Here is an 18,785-nt window from a genome sequence, read left to right as displayed (position 1 = left end):
ATTTGATTGATTAATCAATTAATCAGTTAAACAGATGATTAATCAACCGCAGGACCATTAATCACCAATTGACAGTGCTATTATAATTCTTTGTGGCTGCTATAGAAAAATGAAATATTTAAGATCGAATTATGCCAAAACGGCTTTTCAGTCCACTTCACTTTAAGAGTAGCTTAATGGGTAGAGTTTTCGTTCTAAAGTTTCTGGTTTTGCTTTTTGAAAATGTCAGAGATTTAATAATGTTGTCAGCCCTGGTTGGAGGATGTTCTGAAGTTTGTCAGGTCCTCAGATGCTCCTTCCAATCCTCCCAGCTGCACAGGGACGTAATTTTACATCACCCGGCTTCATCCATTAAAATCCTCGTGCATATTCAAGGAGGCAGAGCAGGCTTCTTTGCAGCTGTCTGACTGGGTGCAGGCGTGCTTTGGACCCCTCCTCCCCAAATAAAAGCGGCTTGAAAACAACCCTTATTGGAAGCAGCCATTTAAAAACAACTTAGACCTTTGGGATCCCGTAAACATGGATTAGCTGGAAGGCTTCCAACAACCTCCCTCCCACTTCCCTGTTCTTTTTGTTCCGCCCAATATTCCAAGCTGAAATCTGAACTAGAGGATATTTCTATACAGCTCTGTAGATTTACAAGAGAATTTCAGCGAGTTCTGTGTTTTAGATCAAAGTAGCCAAGCCGGAGGCTGGCAAAAGGAGGACACAGATGGAAGGTGGCTTGATGGCTAACAGGCTGAGTGCAATGAATAAGAAAGTCCCGGGTTCAAATCTCACGCTCCTTAGGCAAGGTGCAGTTCTCAGGGCCTCAGCTTCCCCCATCTGTGAAATGGGAATAAAAAGATGACTGACCGACCTTGCATGGATTAGAAGATGATGCATAGGACAAGCTCTGAGTCCAGATATGACAGTCCCCTCACCCTCATATCAGAGAAATATAATTCAATGGGTTTCTTCCAAGGAAGGCACTGAACTGCACAAAGCATTTAAAGCAGGGATCAGCAAACCTTTTCAGCAGGGGGCCAGTCCACTGTCTCTCAGGCCTTGTGGGGGGCTGGACTATATTTTTTTGGGGGGGGATGAACGAATTCCTATGCCCCACAAATAACCCAGAGATGCATTTTAAATAAAAGGACACATTCTACTCATGTAAAAACACGCTGATTCCCGGACTGCCCGCGGGCCGGATTTAGGCAGCGATTGGGCCGGATCCAGCCCCCAGGCCTTAGTTTGCCTACGCATGATTTAAAGCTTGGCCACAGTACATTATGCATTCGGCATTTTAAGACTGGATTACTGCAATGCGCTATTTGTGGGGCTTCCCTTGCGCTTGATCTGGAAGCTGTGGTTAGTGCAGAATGCTGCAGCATAATTGCTGACGGCCGTGAGGCCTTCTCAGCAGATCTGCACTGATTGCTGATATGCTACGGAGCCCAGTTCAAGGCGTTACTGTATATAAAGCAATGAGCAAATAGACCAGTTTACCAATGAGATTGCCTTGCCCCAGATCCGCCCACTCGAACCTCTGTGTTCTGTAGAACTGGCATTGATACAGGGGCCACAAAATACCATGCTGCATTTCAAAGAACTGAATACTTTAGTGTGGCAGCAAATAAACTTCAGAACTCCCTACTCATAGCAAAGTATTGGAAGACACAAGATCTACCCACTCTGGAAGAATGGCAGATGAAGGTGATTGACTACATGGGACTGGCTGAAATGACTGACAGAATCCGAGACCAGGGGAAAGAGACGGCGGAAGAAGATTGGATGAAATTTAAAATTTATCTTAAGAAATATTGCAAAATTATTGAATGTTAAAATGTTGTGGTTATATAAAGTAAGGGTTACAGCTGTTAAAGATTAAGTAAAAGACATGAAAAGGGAAAAACTGGATAAAATTAAAGGGAAGGATTTGCTGAAATAATTTTGGGAATTGGAATGCAGAAAGGGGAGGTATGGGGAAGTCGATGAAGTAAGTTTATGGAAAAAAAGGGGTTGAAATTATATGTGTTTGTTTGTTACTGTATGTATATTTTTGTATCGTGTGTATTGTATGTGTTTTTAAAACTTGTGAAAACTTAATAAATATTATAAAAAAAAAAAAACTTCAGAACTCCCTGCCTATTGAGATCAAACAGGCGCCTTCACTGTACTCTTTCTGGCACCTGCTAAAAACATTTTTGTTTCGACAAGCCAATCCAGGTATCTAGAATGTTGATGTGATTTCACAGAACCACAGAATTATAGTTGGAAGGGACCCCAGGGGTCATCCAGTCCAGCCCCCTAGGCATGCCATACGTCAGGAAAATCCCTGACATGTCCTGACATGGTGTCAGAGGGGAATTTCCCTGAACTGGCAAAATGTCAGGGGAAACACGGATGGAAAAAGCAGCAGGGGAAAAAGCTCAATTCTGGTGGTTTTCTTAAAAAAAGCAAAACAACTTTGCGGGTGTCAGGAATTTTACTTTTTGAAATATGGCAACCCTATGTAAACCACTTTTAGGGTTTGTAGTTTTGGCGATCAGGGAGTGTGCGGATTTTATGAAATATAGAAACTACAGACACACTTAAAAATAATAATAATAGCCATCACGGTTTTGTAACCAGGCTGCTCCAGTGCCTTTGGGGCTGTGAGTTGTGCCTCACCGGGTGGATTTTGAGCAGGCAAGGAGATCAAGCAAACCCAGTGCCAAAGAGGGATTCCTGGCACTTAATGCACAGAGAGGAGGACAAATGACCTCCCTGCCCCTTCCCTCGCGAAAGTCTGAAATGATGAAATTATATGCCTTAACCTCAGCGCCAGGCCAAGAAGCAAGAGATTCACAGCACCAAGAGCTGGAAGGAAACGGATCCAACAATATTCTCTACTCAGATAGTTAATATCTTATCTTCCCTGCTTGTTACAGACCAGAATCCGATGTAACTGTCACAGGGAGAGCACAATTTATTCTGCCTTTCCTTCGGAGCGTGTGTTATCGCCCCATGCTGATAGTTGACAGGCAATAGGAAATGGGCTTTTTCACTCCCCCATCCCTCTGCTTTGTGCAGCGAGATGGAAGTTGGCTAGCTGTGGCTCAAGGTCTAGATGTGAAGGTTGTTGTCAGATGGGGAATGGAGGCCTGGGCTCCGCAGGGGTGAAAGGAGGCTTTGAGGGAACAATCCCTTCTTCTCCGCTCTCCTTAGGTGCTCTCAGACATTATCAACTGGGAAGTAGTAAGCCTTGATTAACATCGGTCCAAAATAGCAGTTTTGAAACTCACCCCCACCCCCTGGCGATAGCAGCTAACCTTGGAACTTAAAAAATCATAATAATTCGGTAAAATGCTAAAGAAGCTCAAGGTTGGTGCAAATATTATTTAGTTGTTGCTTTCCCATCCCACATAGCTCAAGGTGGCAGGCAGAATTCTCCCTGTTCCTCACAAGAATCCTGTGAGCTAGGTTGGGCTGAGAGGCAGTGACTGGTCACCGTCTTTTGGTGATCCATTCTCAGGAGGCAAAACTAAGAGGGGGGAGTATTGGAGTGATTTGGGGAAGCAGGGAGGGAAATGGGGGTGACTATTCTACCAAAGATCTTCAGAAGGTATACATTGTGCTCCCCCCCAATTTATCACCACAACAACCCTGTGGTCAGGTGCAGAGAGGCTTGTTGGTGCAACAGGATGATGATGATGATGATGATGATGATGATGATGACAATGTATTATTTATACCCCGCCCACCTAGCTGGGTTTCCCCAGCCACTCTGGGCGGCTTCCAACAAAATATTAAAACACAATAGTCTGTTAAACATTAAAAGTTTCCTTAAACAGGGCTGCCTTCAGATGTCTTCTAAAAGTCATTTATGGTGTGTTGTTTTAGCAGGTGAAACTGAATTTTCGCAAACTGCTTTGTGATTGGTCAGCATTTATCTTGGTAAGTCTATGTTTGTACATAAACTGCTTTTGGAAAACCAAATAATTTTAATTTTACCTTCTGAAAATGTCAGGTAATAATAATAATAATAATAATAATAATAATAATAATAATAATAATAATAATAATATAGTCCCAAGTAACTTGGCAATCATTTCCCACGATTTCTGTGCCATTTCACACACACTTCATTCCACCAAACAAAACTAAATTATATTAATTTAACCAAAATTAAATCTTTTGAATTCCCATGTCGTTTTACAACTTTTCAGCACCCCTTCTTTCAACAATCAACCCTCTATCCCTGGGAACTCTGGGAAATGTGGCTGTGTGAGGGGAATAGAGGCCTCTGCACAACCTTAACAAGCTACACTTCCCAGAATTCCTTGGGGCAAGCCGTGGCTGTTTAATGCGGTATCATAGCACTTTAACTGTCTGCTGCGAATGTGGCCTCTGTCTGGTTCCTTTGTACAAAAAGGGCAATGAACCCTGGGATTTTCTTAATCGCATTTAGCTAATTTCTAATAAAATAAGGAGGGGGAGTAACGGAGAAGCCAGAAATCTCCCTGACCTCTTCCCTTCAGGATCATCTCCTCTCCAGCTCCCTTTCCACAGTCCTCCTGCCTTGCGCCGCTTCCTGCCAATCACCGCCCGGGTTCTCCGTCTTGCCGCTGCCTCTATTCCCTGGGCCGCCTCCCTGCATACACGCTGACCCACTTTAACTGTCAGATTTACAGCCGAGCAGTTCACTGGCGGGGAGAAGATGGATTCGCAGAATAAATTTTACAGAGCAAGGGGAGCCAGCCGTAGAGGAATGAGCTGAAACGGTGCGCACTTGTGTCTGAGAGAGAGAGGCACATATGCACGCACACACACAGAGAGAGAAGAAGGATGACATCAGAAGAGAACATGGAAGCAATAGAGGCTGGGAGATGAAGGGGACATGCAGCTGTCGAGATGCACGGGTAATGGGCAAAGGAGAGAAGGAAAGCGGAGTTGGAGAGCATCACTCAAGAGGCCAGAAAGAAGGAAGGCAGGGGGAAATCTTATCTGCACAGCGATGCCTGCAGCTTCAGGGGAGACATGCAATTGATGGAGGAATTGGTTTTCTCTTTCGGTAGAAACAGGAAGATACAGTGGTACCTCAGGTTAAGTACTTACCGTATTTTTCGCCCTATAGGATGCACTTTCCCCCCTCCAAAAATGAAGGGGAAATGTGGGTGCGTCCTATGGGGTGAATGCAGGCTTCAGGAAGCTATCCGCAAGCCTGGGGAGCCCCCGCTGAGCAGCGCACCCCGGGCTTTGGGCAGATATCTGCAAGCCTTGGGAGCCTGGTGGGAGTTCCTGCCGAGCTCCCAAGGCTTGCGGACAGCAGCCTGCAGCCCGAAATCCGGGCAGCGCACCCTGGGCTTCGGGCAGCTCTCCACAAGCCTTGGGAGCCCGGCGCGATTTCCCGCCAGGCTCCCAAGGCTTGCGGATAGCAGCCTGTTCTGGGGGCTGGGGTCGGGGGAAGCTCGGGCTTCCCCACCCCAGCCCCGTGTCTGGGGGGGGAAAATAATTTTTTTACTTTATTCCCCCCCCCCAAAAAACCAGGTGTGCCCTATGGGCCGGTGCGCCCTATGGGGCGAAAAATACGGTAATTCGTTCCGGAGGTCCGTACTTAACCTGAAACTGTTCTTAACCTGAAGCTCCACTTTAGCTAATGGGGCCTCCCACTGCTGCTGTGCCGCCGGAGAATGATTTCTGTTCTCATCCTGAAGCAAAGTTCTTAACCTGAAGCACTATTTCTGGGTTAGCGGAGTCTGTAACCTGAAGCGCCTGTAACCTGAAGCATATGTAACCCGAGGTACCACTGTAGAAAGTTGGCCCATCTAGCTCAGCAGTGCCAACACTGACTGGCAGCAGCTCTCCAGGGTTTCAGACAGGGGTCTCTCCCAGCCCTAACAAAAAAAGCCACTGGGGACTGGACCAGGGCCCTTCTGTCTGCAAAGCAAATCCTCCACCACAAGGGATACCGGAAGGCATCCATTTCCATTCCAAACCACATTCATCGCATGGAGCGCTGCTTCCATTCTTCTGCAGTTTGGCTTGTGACAAAACCTTATTCGTCCCGCCGTCCACTGTGGCAGAATATTATGCAATCGCTTATGCAATTAATGACACGCTTGCAGGTACATTATTCCACGCCGTTCATTTTGATGCAAAGGAAACAGAATGGGGAAATAAAACCACAATCAATTAAATGTTGTTTGCGGACAGAAAGCAACGGTGAAGAATGATCATAGCATCTGGATTGATTTCCGTTCCAGACATGGGGCGAAGAAGCGAACACGTACAATGTCCACTCTCATTTCAATTGGAATTCTCCAGTATACCTATCTGCTGCTCACTCCCCTTGTGGGTTTTCTGAGCTCTTCTGAGTACGGATATAGCTCCTGGAAAGTTTGAGAGGCAGTATGGTATATTGGTCAGAGACCAGGACCTGGGAGAACAGAGTTCAAATTCCCACTCAGCCATGGAGCTCACTGGGTAACTCACTGTCTCTCAACTGGGTAATTCACTGCCTCTCAACCTGGCCTACCTCACAGAGTTGTTGTAAGGATAACATGAGGAGCAGGAAAACAACAACAACAACAACAACAATAACAACAATAATAATTTATTATTTGTACCCCGCCCATCTGGCTGGGTTTCCCCAGCCACTCTGGGCTGCTTCCACAGAAACCAAAAATGCACTAAAATATCACACATTAAAAACTTCCCTGAACAGGGCTGCCTTAAGATGTCTTCTGAATGTCAGGTAGTTGTTTATCACTTTGACATCTGATAGGAGGGTGTTCCACAGGGCAGGCGCCACTACTGAGAAGGCCCTCTGCCTGGTTCCCTGTAGCCTTGCTTCTCGCAATGAGGGAAATGCCAGAAGGCCCTCGGCGCTGGACCTCAGCGTCCAGGCAGAACGATGGGGGTGGAGATGCTCCTTCAGGTATACTGGGCTGAGGCCGTTTAGGGCTTTAAAGGTCAACACCAGCACTTTGAATTGTGCTCAGAAACGTACTGGGAGCCAATGTAGGTCTTTCAAGACCGGTGTTATGTGGTCTCGGCGGCCACCCCCAGTCACCAGTCAAGCTGCCGCATTCTTGTAGTTTCCAGGTCACCTTCAAAGGTAGCCCCACATAGAGCGCATTGCAGTAGTCCAAGCGGGAGATAACCAGAGCATGCACCACTCTGGCGAGACAGTCCGCGGGCAGGTAGGGTCTCAGCCTGCGTACCAGGTGGAATTGGTAGACAGCTGCCCTGGACACAGATTTGACCTGTGCCTCCATGGACAGCTGTGAGTCCAAAATGACTCCCAGGCTGCGCACCTGGCCCTTCAGGGGCACAGTTAACCCATTCAGGACCAGGGAGTCCTCCACACCAGCCTGCCCCCTGTCCCCCCAAAACAGTACTTCTGTCTTGTCAGGATTCAACCAGGGAGTCCATCCATCCTCCAACCGCCTTCAGGCACTCACACAGGACCTTCACCGCCTTCACTGGTTCTGATTTGAAAGAGAAGTAGAGCTGGGTATCATCTGCATATTGATGGACACCCAGTCCAAACCCCTGATGATCTCTCCCAGCGGCTTCATATAGATGTTAAAAAGCATGGGGGAGAGGACGGAACCCTGAGGCACCCCACAAGTGAGAGCCCAGGGGTCTGAACACTCATCCCCCACCACCACTTTCTGAACACGGCCCAGGAGGAAGGAGCGGAACCACTGTATGACAGTGCCCCCAGCTCCCAGCCCCTCAAGACGGTCCAGAAGGATGTTATGGTCGATGGTATCAAAGGCCGCTGAGAGCTCCTTGGAGGAATGGTGGAAGGTAGATACAGTAGTACCTTGGCTCCCGAACGCTGGAAGTGCTTTTTCCGGTTTGCGAATGTTCTTTTGGAACCCGAATGTCTGGCGGGGCTTCCTCGGCTTCTGATTGGCTGCAGGAGCTTCCTGCTTCCTGCAGCCGATCAGAAGCCATGATTTGGTTTTTGAACATTTTGGATGTCGAACAGACTTCCAGAACGGATTCCATTTGACTTTCAAGGTTTGACTGTAAATAAATCGAAACGAGATGAAATATTCAAGCAGATCTACCATGCGTAATTCGCACAGGCTGCAGGAGTGAGATTCTCTTGGACCAGATTTTGGGTTGTACTGGCAAAACGTTTCACTTTCCCTTTTATTGTGGAGTACCTAATCGCTCAGCCAAAGTGGGTGAGTGGGTGTGGCTGGTAGGCTGCACAAAAAAGGCTTTTCATCTCATGTTCACATATCAACTGGTCATTGCTCAATCCATGGATCCAAGGTCAAGCCGACGGGGCTTGAGGTCTCTAAGCCAGGGGTCAGCAAACTGACTGTGCCTCAGGTGTCTCCAGCACCGATAACATGGCGGGCTGGAGGGGTGGGGGGAGCGCGTGCACATACGTTTGCACACACGCTATTTCAGGCGCACTTCTGGGTCGGAGGAGACCGTAAATAGCTTGTGCGCATGTGCACAGGCCTCCTCCGACCCAGATGTGCACCGGAAATAATGCTTGTGCATGTGCACAATGCTTGCGCATGTGCACAAGCAATTTCCGATGCTCCTCCGACATGGAAGTGGGCAGCCGCGCAGCACAGCGCCGGTAAGAGTGGGCAGCAGCAGCGGGCGGCAGGGGTCGCCGCAAGCCGGATAAACGAGTCCCTTGGGCCTTATCTGGTCCGCGGGCCATAGTTTGGGGACCCCTGCTCTAAGCCTTGGGAAGAGGCCAGCCAGCCAAGCCTCTCTCCCTGCCCTCTTCATTTCCCTTGGCAAAAAGCATCTGCCCAGTGTTTTGCTACCAACTTCACCAGAGTTTGCTCCTGTCCCTGTAACTGACAACAACAACAACAACAACAACAACAACAACAACAACAACAACGTCTCCTGGCCCCAGAAGGAGTCTCTTCTGCACTGGATGGAAGCTGCAAGATGTGCCTGGGGAACTCTTATTAGCTCAAGGTCTGGCTGCAATCTCCATAGCTGTCAACGTTTCCCTTTTTTAAAGGGAAATCCCCTTATTCTGAATAGGATTCCTGCCTGTTTGCTTGCCTGCCTGTGGTGGGTGGGGCCAGAGGCAAAAATGGGTGGGGTAGTGAATATCACCCCAAGTCTGTGTACATGGATATCATAGAACTGTAGCGTTGAAAGGGACCCTCAGGATCATCTAGTCCAACCCCCTGCAATCCAGGAATATGCAACTGTCCCAGACGGGAGATCAAACCTGCAACCTTGCCGTTATCAGCATCACGCTCTACCCAACTGAGCTATCCAGGCAGAGGGCTAAATTCCAGTCCCACAAAAGTTAAGAGATTTCTACATGCACACAGCACAGTCTCCAACCTCCATCCAGGCCAGAAAGAAGCATGATCACAGTTCACACAGACATATTTAAGCCCTGAGGCATGTTCAGAAGGAGGGGAGATGCGTGGCCTGGGGAGACGGCTGGAGAGGGCCAGTTGGAGAGATCTGGAGGGCCGTATTCAGCCTGCAAGCTGGCGTTTCCTCATCCCTGCATAGTAGTGTAAGACAAGTCCAGAGTACTCCTATGCCAGGAATACTTAAGGCAGTGTTCTTCAACCTTGGGTCCCCAGTTGTTCTTGGACTACAATGCCCATCATCCACAGCCAGATGAGCCAGATGTCAGGGATGATGGGTCTCCCAGTACGTTTCCGAGCACAATTCAAAGTGTTGGTGCTGACCTTTAAAGCCCTAAACGGCCTTGGTCCAGTATACCTGAAGGAGCGTCTCCACCTCCATCGTTCTACCCGGACACTGAGGTCCAGCACTGAGGGCCTTCTGGTGGTTCCCTCACTGTGAGAAGCCAAGTTACAGGGAACCAGGCAGAGGGCCTTCTTGGTAGTGGCGCCCTCCCTGTGGAACGCCCTCCCACCAGATGTCAAAGAGAACAACAACTACCAGACTTTTAGAAGACATCTGAAGGCAGCCCTCTTTACGGAAGCTTTTAATGTTTGATGTATCACAGTATTTTAATATTCTTTTGGAAGCCGCCCAGAGTGGCTGGGGAAACCCAGCCAGATGGGCGGGGTATAAATAATAAATTATTATTATTATTATTATTTTGTAGTCCTACAACATAAGGGGACCCAGTAGCACTGATTTAAGGGATTCTGCCGCCCTAGGTCAGTGGGAAATCTAGTGCACCACCCTGCTCTCACAGTGACCAACCAGATAACTGTGAGAAACAAGAGCAACTCTCCCTTCCTGTGGTTTCCAGGAACTGATATTCCGAAGCATTGCTGACCCCGAATATGGAGGCATTGATAGCTTTTCTTCCATGAGAATGAAATGCTGTTTCTTAAACATTGGTTTAGATGCTTAGTGCCTGAATGGTGTTCCAGGGAAGGCGCACAGTGGGGAGAGAATCATAGGATTTTAAAGTTGGAAGGGACCACATGGTTTATCTAGTCCAACCCCCAGCAATGCAGGGGTCTTTTTGCTCCAGGTGGGGCTTGAACCCAGGACCCTAACATTAAGAGTCTTGTGCTCTACTGACTGAGCCATCCCAGAGGCAGAAAATGCCAGGCGTTCAACCCCAGCTCTCCAACACGAGTTGTATGGGATGAACTGGGAGGGACTCCATCCCGATGACGGATGCCTGGCCCTCCCTCGCAGGGCTGTTGTTGTGAGGCCAGGCTCTTTGGAAGAGGAGCGGAACCACGAGTGCAATAAACCCACTTCATCCACCAGCCGCTTTGCAAGTCTGGTCACATCAGCTTCGGCATGCAAATGGGGAATCGCGCTGGATGAGCCACAGTCAAAAACAAACCGAGGTTCTCAAAGGTGCCAAATATGAAAGAGATGAATGAGATGAGAGGATTTGAGAATGCAAATGCTCGCAGAGTGAAAACACCCCATTAGGATCTATGAACAGAGAGCAGAGGAGACTTTGCCAGTGATCTAATTTGCACAGCAAGTGTAGAGCGACACTATATTTAAATCTTAAAGATGAGCAGAGGGTGGTTTTCCCCACCCCCACCCCGCTTTAATTAAATGGATGTGAATTTAAATGGGTTTTGTTTGTAAGCAGCTAGGATGCAGGTCTCATCTGCTGGGTCAACGCCTGAGCTAAGGGGTGCAATTGCACAACAACCATCTTATGGAGGGGGGGGGGGAGAGAACAGGCAGGAGAGATCCGCTCAGAACCCGCTATTGTTTGTTTCAACATCAAGTTAAAGCAATTTTAATGACAGGCAGCTTGGGGGCCCGTCTGCCACTGCTTAGTCTGCAGCCAGCCCATCAAATAAAGTGCAGATTGAATTATAATAATATAGTAGGAGATCACTTTATTTGATGGGTTGAATCCGGACTAAGTAAGCGACGCTTCCGGAATCATGGTTGTAGTCCCACCGATTTCATTTTGAACTAAGTGCATCTAATGTAGTCTGGATTTATACCTGTTTATATTTTGCTACCTTGTAGATCAGGGGGTGGGAAATCTCAGCCCCCAGGGCTGAATGCAGTGCCAGTTTTACATAGCTATACAAGCTATAGCTTAGGGCCCCACTCTCTTGGGGGCCTCAAAAAAATTTGAAGGGGAAAAAATATAAGATAAAAAACAAATAAAATAAAACCTACATACAGTTAGAGCTTAATAATTATTTCACTGTTAATACACTTCTTAATTGTATTTCACTATTAATATACTTCTTAATTGTATTTCAGTTCAACAATTACTTTGATAAAATACATATTTTGTAATGTGCAAATGGCTTTAGAGACCTATTAGGTCCATAAATTACCATATAGCATATATTCAAGACAAAAAAACAGTGACAATTTGTTGTTGACAAAGGACAGCTGGACATATATAGGGTCACATTACCTTCAGTAGCTTAAAAGGTAAAGGGACCCCTGACCATTAAGTCCAGTCGTGACCGACTCTGGGGTTGCGGCGCTCATCTTGCTTTAATGGCCAAGGGAGCCGGCATACAGCTTCCAAGTCATGTGGCCAGCATGACTAAGCCACTTTTGGTGAACCAGAGAATGGAAACGCCGTTTACCTTCCTGCCAGAGTGGTACCTATTTATCTACTTGCACTTTGACGTGCTTTTGAACTGCTAGGTTGGCAGGAGCAGGGACCGAGCAACGGGCCTCATCAAACCTAAATCTGGCCCTGGCTGAATACAGCACCAAATGCCATGTTATCTGGCCCTCAGGACCGCACCCCCAGGCCCTCACCACCCTCAAATTTCTACCCCAGGCTGGAATGCCTCCTTGAACTGGAATCATGGCTCTTTTCCCTCCTGGAGGGATGTGAGAGTGCTCTGGTGCATGCGGAGAGTCCTCTGGCCTTTGCGCAGCTGAAATATCACCAACTGTAGTCATGCTTAGGGTTGCCAAGTTGACAGCATCCCTGACCCTGAGACTTCAGAGCTCAAACCTAAGACTTAGGGGTGGAGCCTGATGATGTAATGGGTGGACCCTGGTGATGTCATTAAGCACGACACGTTAAGCATTATCTGCAGTGGCTGAGAGCATGTCATTCAAATAAAAAAACCCCCACAAAGTCTGTTGCACAATGCCGGTTGGAAATCAAGATGGAAACCTTCGCTAAACCGGGAGCTCTCAGGTGCAGTTGATGTGAGGAGACGATTCCTTCTCACCTGTTTAGGGATCCTGGACAGGGAATATTCAGGATAGCCTACTGCAGCAGTTCTCAACCTGTGGGTCCCCAGATGTTGTTGGACTACAACTCCCATCATCCCTGAGCTCTGGCCTTGCTAGCTAGGGGTGATGGGAGTTGTAGTTCAACAACATCTGGGGACCCACAGGTTGAGAAAGGCTGGCCTACTGGCTTCAGAAGGGTTTCAGTGCTCTCTGGCCAAGTACCTCCTGAGCAGAGGCAGATTACGGGCTGGGCAACCGGTTCCCGCGCACTAGGCACTGAGCCAAGGGGGGCACTGCAACTATGACACAGTGCATGTGCAGCATGGAAAGCAAGAGGGTGCTAGAATTTGGCCCTGCACAGGGGCGCTACTGAAATCTGAAAGACCCACGTCTGCTCCTCTCATGAGAAGGCTATTATACGAAGAGGAGAGCCTAGGCTGGTGGTTTTCAATGAGGACATCCCTGGAGAGTTTGTGCTATAATTTGCAGGCAGTTCCTGCCAGGCTGAAGCTTGCAGGCTGTGTGCACAGTCTCTTCGGTAAAATCTCTTTTATTAGAGGCACTCTCGCCCACCTGAAGATTCCAGCTCTCCCTCTACCCCCCCTGGAGGAGGTCAGGCAAACCCGGGGACTTCAGGTCAGCCCTGGAGGTCTGCCAGTCCTAGCCTGCTGCACGAGCCGCAGCTTCCAGGCCAGCCACAAGGGAAGATGGACACAGAGGGCCCTGCACCGATCCTACTCTGGCGCTGCCAACGGCGGTGGTCAAGCCGTGCGCTTTTACGAACCTTCGCAAAATTCATCTCTTGGGATTCCCAGCGTTGAGCACGTTGGGGATATTGGCTGCAAGGAGGCTGCTCTCCCTAGTGAGGTGTAAGGGAGCGTTTGCTGGTAGGTGGCAGGATTAAAGTGTTATTCCTTGTAAGCCGTAATCTAAAAGAGCTCACTCTGACTCTCTCGGGCAACCCAGGGTCAGGCGGCTGAGGATCGTGGGAGGAGAATCAGGTCACTAGATATTATGAGGCAGGAGCAAAGGAGTGCTGTTCCTGGCAGAGAGCAGAGGAGTTAGCAGCTAAATTGCAGGAAATGTGCAAATGTTTGCGAGAGAGTGTGCGTGTGTGTGTTCATTTTCTCTAATTAATTTCAATACTGCCCTCCTTAATGAATGGTAGCAGGGCAGCTGACTCATAGAAAACCGATATGAAATGTACAATGCTCCTAATACTTCTGTGCTTTTTTTCCTGATTCACGTTTGACTGACAGACTCTTGGTAGAGAAAACTGTTATTTTCATAAATACGTTGGAGGGTGAGATGCACTTTGTTTTGAAGGGCTTCCGCTCGGATTGTGATTCTCCCACCTGGAAGACTGAGCGGAAACAAGCCAACAAAAACCCCTTTGTTGAAATGCGGCTCTTATCTCGTGGAAAATGCTAAACGAATTAAAACCCTGCGCCCCGGCAATTCTATTTGAGAGCCACCAAAAACAAAAAGAGGATTTCTGACCCCAGCCGAAATCACGTTCATTTGCATAATTTATCCAGTTTGCATAATTTATTCTCCATTTTATTTTACAAGTTGCATAATTTATGATCAGTGGCGTAGCGGTAAATTCCGATTCCCCCTCTCCTCTCCCACGCAATCGGCTGCGATGTGCTCTTGCTGCCTTCCACAGACTTCTCTCTCCTGTTAATTTCTAGATTGTATTGATCAGTAGTGTTTTGATTTCAGATTTTATTCACACTCCGCATTTTCATTTTATTTGCATCCCAGCCTTGTGATTTTACGGCCCTTCCCTTTGCAAAACCACTTACAGATCACCCATAGTCCATAGGCAGATTCAATAAATGTTGAAGCCCCCTAATTTTGAAGTCGGCGAGAGTCCTCTGATTTGTTAGGAACAGCATGACAGCAATCCTATGCAAAGCCATCTGGGAATAAAGCCCTATTTGATGCCAGAGGTGCTTGCTTCTGACTGCATTGGGTAAAACACATTGAGCTTTAACAAAGATCTTCGGCTGGCTGAAACCTTGAGCTTTTAATCAGAAATGCAAACAATACTGCAAAGAAGTGTTGCAGTTTAAATTCCTAGTGTGAACAAGGAAGCCCATCAAAGGAAACCGAGAGTTCGTCCATACTTCTGCTTGGCCTGTGCCTAGAAATTTAATTTAATTCATCATGATTATAATAGAAAGTATGGGTATAGTGCTTTTTAGGCATGGGTCCGAGTGGTTTTTCATTTGTCCTTTCACTTTCCCCAAGAAAACTTGTTTATTGCTGAATCGGAACAAACATCAATCCGTAGGAACATCGATGGATGTTTGTTCTGATTCAGCAGTAAAGAGCGGGTTTTCCTGGGGGGAAGTGGCAAGTGTGGGGTGTGATATGTAAGTAGCACTCAAGTACAACATTCCTTTTTTTATTAAATATTAATTGGGTTTTATAACAAATAAAGATGCAAATCTCATTCATCAAGATATATACAAATGTTCTGCCTCTCGTCCTTCGGACTTCCCTCAACTCCCCCTCTACTGAGTTATTTGATTTTGTTTATTGTATCCTGCTTTGTATCAAAGTAAATTCCTTTATCATTCTCTAAAATGTCTGTTACTCAAGTACAACATTCCCTGTTTTCCTAGAATGGACATGCAAGGGGATGTTTGGTCCAGCCAGTCAAAATTTCCTTTTTCCTCCTGGGCTGGAGCATCCTTCCTTTACATGTGACTAGAGGTGGGCGTGACCTTACCTGTCCAGGTAACAAAAGGGACAAGGCATGCAGCACTCTCTCTCTTTTTGACTTCCTCCGACGTTGGAGCAGCTTTTAGCTAGAGATGCTCTGCTGGCTTCCAGTCAACAGAGAACACTGGGATTATCCCCATATGGGATAGCTCCACATGTATATAATTTGTAACTAAGTCTGCCTTCAGGGATCCATCTGTGAACTGATGTGAGTAAACTACTTTTATATACTTTACACAAGATTGTGGTGTGCTTATACTTTTAAGAAGGATATAAGGGAACTTACCAGGAACCTGATAGTGAGAGGCTTACACAAGCCTGCAACCAGCTACCCGCTGTGTGTTTAAAAGGTGAATGTGAAGCTCTGCTAAGTAAAGGAACTTGCTAGTGCAAGTTAGGAAGGATATTAATAAACAATATATCCTCTCCTGCCTCCCTGAACATTCCCACAGCAAGACAAGCGGAAATGTGGAAGAGTGCTGAAAGGTCAGGAGTTGAACCCGGGATTTCACTCACAGACTACCTGGGCTTCATTCAGTACTGAGCTGTTGCCAGGGCTGATCTGCAAGAGACAAGTCAAGGAGTCTGAGCTGAGACAAGCACACCAGAGACTGGGAGGTTGTTGCTGCTCAACAAAGTCCCAGCCTTTCACAGCTGTGGACCTCCAAAGAAACTGAATGATAGCAGATTCAGGGCACACTAAGTGCATCTTCACACAGTGCATAGTTGGACTATGGAACTCCTTGCCACAGTCATGGCTGCCAACTTGCCATTTAAAGATTACTGGAGGAGATGGCTAATCAGTGACTCCCAGGCATGGTGGCTACGTTCTTCTGCTGCTGTTAGAGGAGCGGTCTATGGATTCCACTGGATGGGAACCAGTGGGGAGAGTTGCTGTTGATCTCAGGTCCTGCATATGGGCTTCCCACAGGCAAGAACAGGATGGGCCACTGGCCTGATCCAACAGGGCTCATCTTACATTGTTTCTGTCCAGGAGGGCCCAGTGGTCAGCCAAGGTGGGCAAGGCCAGACCAGAGCATGGCAACGCATCACTGCCAGGAAGGTGCCCAACTGCGTTTAAAGGAGCTCATCACTCAGGGCAGCTGCACAAAGACGTTTCCCTGCTCTAACCCCCGGCAGTTTGGCCATGATGATCCTCCTCTGCCCGGCCTGCTGCCCTTACTAAGCCTCTAAGCAAGCTGATATCTGCCTTCCCATTAGTTCTCTTGGAAACATACCTAGTTATTTAAACAAGCAAAGAAAATACTGTACATCATAACAGCATTATTGAGTGACTGTTTTGCAACCCTGCACTGGCTGCATTCACAGCTGGACTTGGGGAGGGTAGTTTAGAGACGTGGCTTCCTCTGTCTCTGTGAATGCTTTGAAAGGGATAACAGTCTAAGAACCCTGCAGGAATTGTTTGCTAATTAGACAACTTCGCTCCCCCGGTTCTGTTTATTTTTAGTCTCAAGTGCATTTCTGGGCAGGTCAGCGACACTTCCATTATTCCAGAAAAGCAGCAAGAGACAAACTTCTGGCTTACAATTTGCCTTCTGGGCCCAAAATATGTGAATACTTTTTATAGGGAGATGCAGGTTTGCTTGGCGTCAGGTGTGAACCAGAGATTTTTGGGTGTCAGCAAGGCTGGAAAACCCAAAGTGCTTGTCCCCTTCCCCATGCACACTGACCGACTCAATCTTCCCTGACCCTTCAGTGACCTTCAGATAATGTTGGACATCAGCTGCTATCAGTTCCAGCCAGCAAGGGCCAATGGTCAGGACTGATGCAGGTTGTGGTCCAGAACATTGACAAGTCGGGGAAGCCTGTCAATGGATTTGTCTGGGAGCACCTTCAGAAGTTCTTTCTTGGGTGAAACTGCGTGGGAAATTTCAAGGGTTTCCAATGAGACTCTGGGAATTTCTCACTGAGGTTCTGCGTGTCTCTGGCACAGGAAAAAAGGGGAATGGCAGCACGATTATCGCTTTGTCTTGTTACGTTTGCATGAAGCCGAGACGCAGGCAGAAATTAGGTGCGTCCCAAAGGTGCGTTTTGACACACTGGTGCAACAGGGGAAATAAATACACCCTCAACGCAACTCCCTGCTCTGTGCCTTTGCAGAATGCTGGTTCAGAATGGCAGCGAAGAAGCTGCCTTGCCATAAACTGCGAACGGGAAGCACAGATGTCACAAATCCCTTTTTGAAGAGGTACGGCTGCTATCCATCTTATGCTGGAGTAGCTTTAAATCCAGCGTTGAGTAGAAACTCATGTCTTCTTGATGTTATGATATTAAAAAAAATGTTCCGATCTCTTTCATTATGAATTATTTGCCTGCTGGCTAACTAGCACATTAGGTCACATTTAATCCATCCATTTGCATATCGAGGTTGGCTAAAACAGGCATGGTTCCCACCCACCTCCCGGTCCACCTGTGCGGATTTTTCGGCCCACGGCTCATCAGCATCCCTCTGCCATGCAGTGAACTCCCTGCCAAACCTGGCTGTGTCACCTGGGACCTAACCTGAGGCTCTTCTGCCCACAAACCAAGGATGTTCGCCAGTGAGCCACGGCAACATCAGGGATCCTGGGGCTTCACATTAAGACGATGGAGATGAGAGGCCAGGACTTAACTCAGTGGGCTATCTGGGACCGCATAATAGGCAATATGATTCAATCCCGGTCAAGCCCAGGCCAAATCTGGCTGTTTGGCAAGCCCTCTCTTCTCCCTCAGCCAGAATGCAAATCTCTTCACGTTGCCAAGTTAAATAGGCTGTGTACTGGGCTAATGGTCAGCATGCAACCTTCTGTTTCTCCCCGTCTCATGCTAAATAATGACAAGCTGTTCTCATCCAATTACTTCCCCGCTGCATCCAGATGATAGAGGAGCAAAGGTCCACTGAGAGCATCAAGAGTACAGATGCTCTTGACCAGCGTCCAGTTCTGGAGGCAGCGATTCCTCTGTGAAGAAAGGTTGCAGAGCCTGGGATTTTTTTAGTTCAGAGAAAAGGCGCCGCAACAGAAAGTTACCAAATCATGCTTGGCACGGAAGAAGTGGGGAGCGAAAAGCCATTCTTCGTCTGTCGTCACTCTAGAAATCGTGGCCGTCCAATGAAGCTGACGTTTGGGGATTCAAGAGGAAGGAATTCTTCATGCAATGCATGAACTATGGAACTGGCTGCCGCTGGAAGCCGTCATGGCCACCAACTTGGATGGTGTTATAAGAATTTTAAGGTCTTAGGTATGTAATAAATGTTCATAAATGTACCAAGCAAACACGTACATAAATATATAAACCACATGTCTGAAGCAGAACAGGAAAACAGCCATGAAGCCATTTGGCTCCCAAACTGACCAAATGTTTTCTCTGCAAAGTCAAAGGAAAATGGAAAAGCCTCCCCATTGTCTTTTCCTTCACAAATCCTGTCTTAAGGGCACATTTAAGATATGAAT

General features: G+C 47.5%; 1 protein-coding gene across 6 annotated transcripts in view; it reads right to left on the bottom strand.

Annotated features, from left to right (window-relative positions):
* ELFN1 (extracellular leucine rich repeat and fibronectin type III domain containing 1) overlaps positions 1 to 18,785 on the bottom strand; it is a 262,151-nt gene that overhangs the window by 63,215 nt on the left and 180,151 nt on the right. The window contains exon 1 of one of the 6 annotated variants that reach the window (XM_081169482.1): positions 4,490 to 4,704. The exons of the other annotated variants lie outside the window; for them this stretch is intronic. The gene's annotated coding sequence lies outside the window, so the exon portion shown is untranslated. Of the gene's footprint in view, positions 1 to 4,489; positions 4,705 to 18,785 lie in introns of those variants that run through there. 6 annotated transcript variants of the gene reach the window in all.

This window comes from Podarcis bocagei (assembly GCF_964188305.1).
Source record: "Podarcis bocagei genome assembly, chromosome: 14".
Lineage (NCBI taxonomy): Eukaryota > Metazoa > Chordata > Lepidosauria > Squamata > Lacertidae > Podarcis > Podarcis bocagei.
Note: the sequence above shows the minus strand (reverse complement) of the source record. Positions and strands in the feature narration are given on the sequence as shown.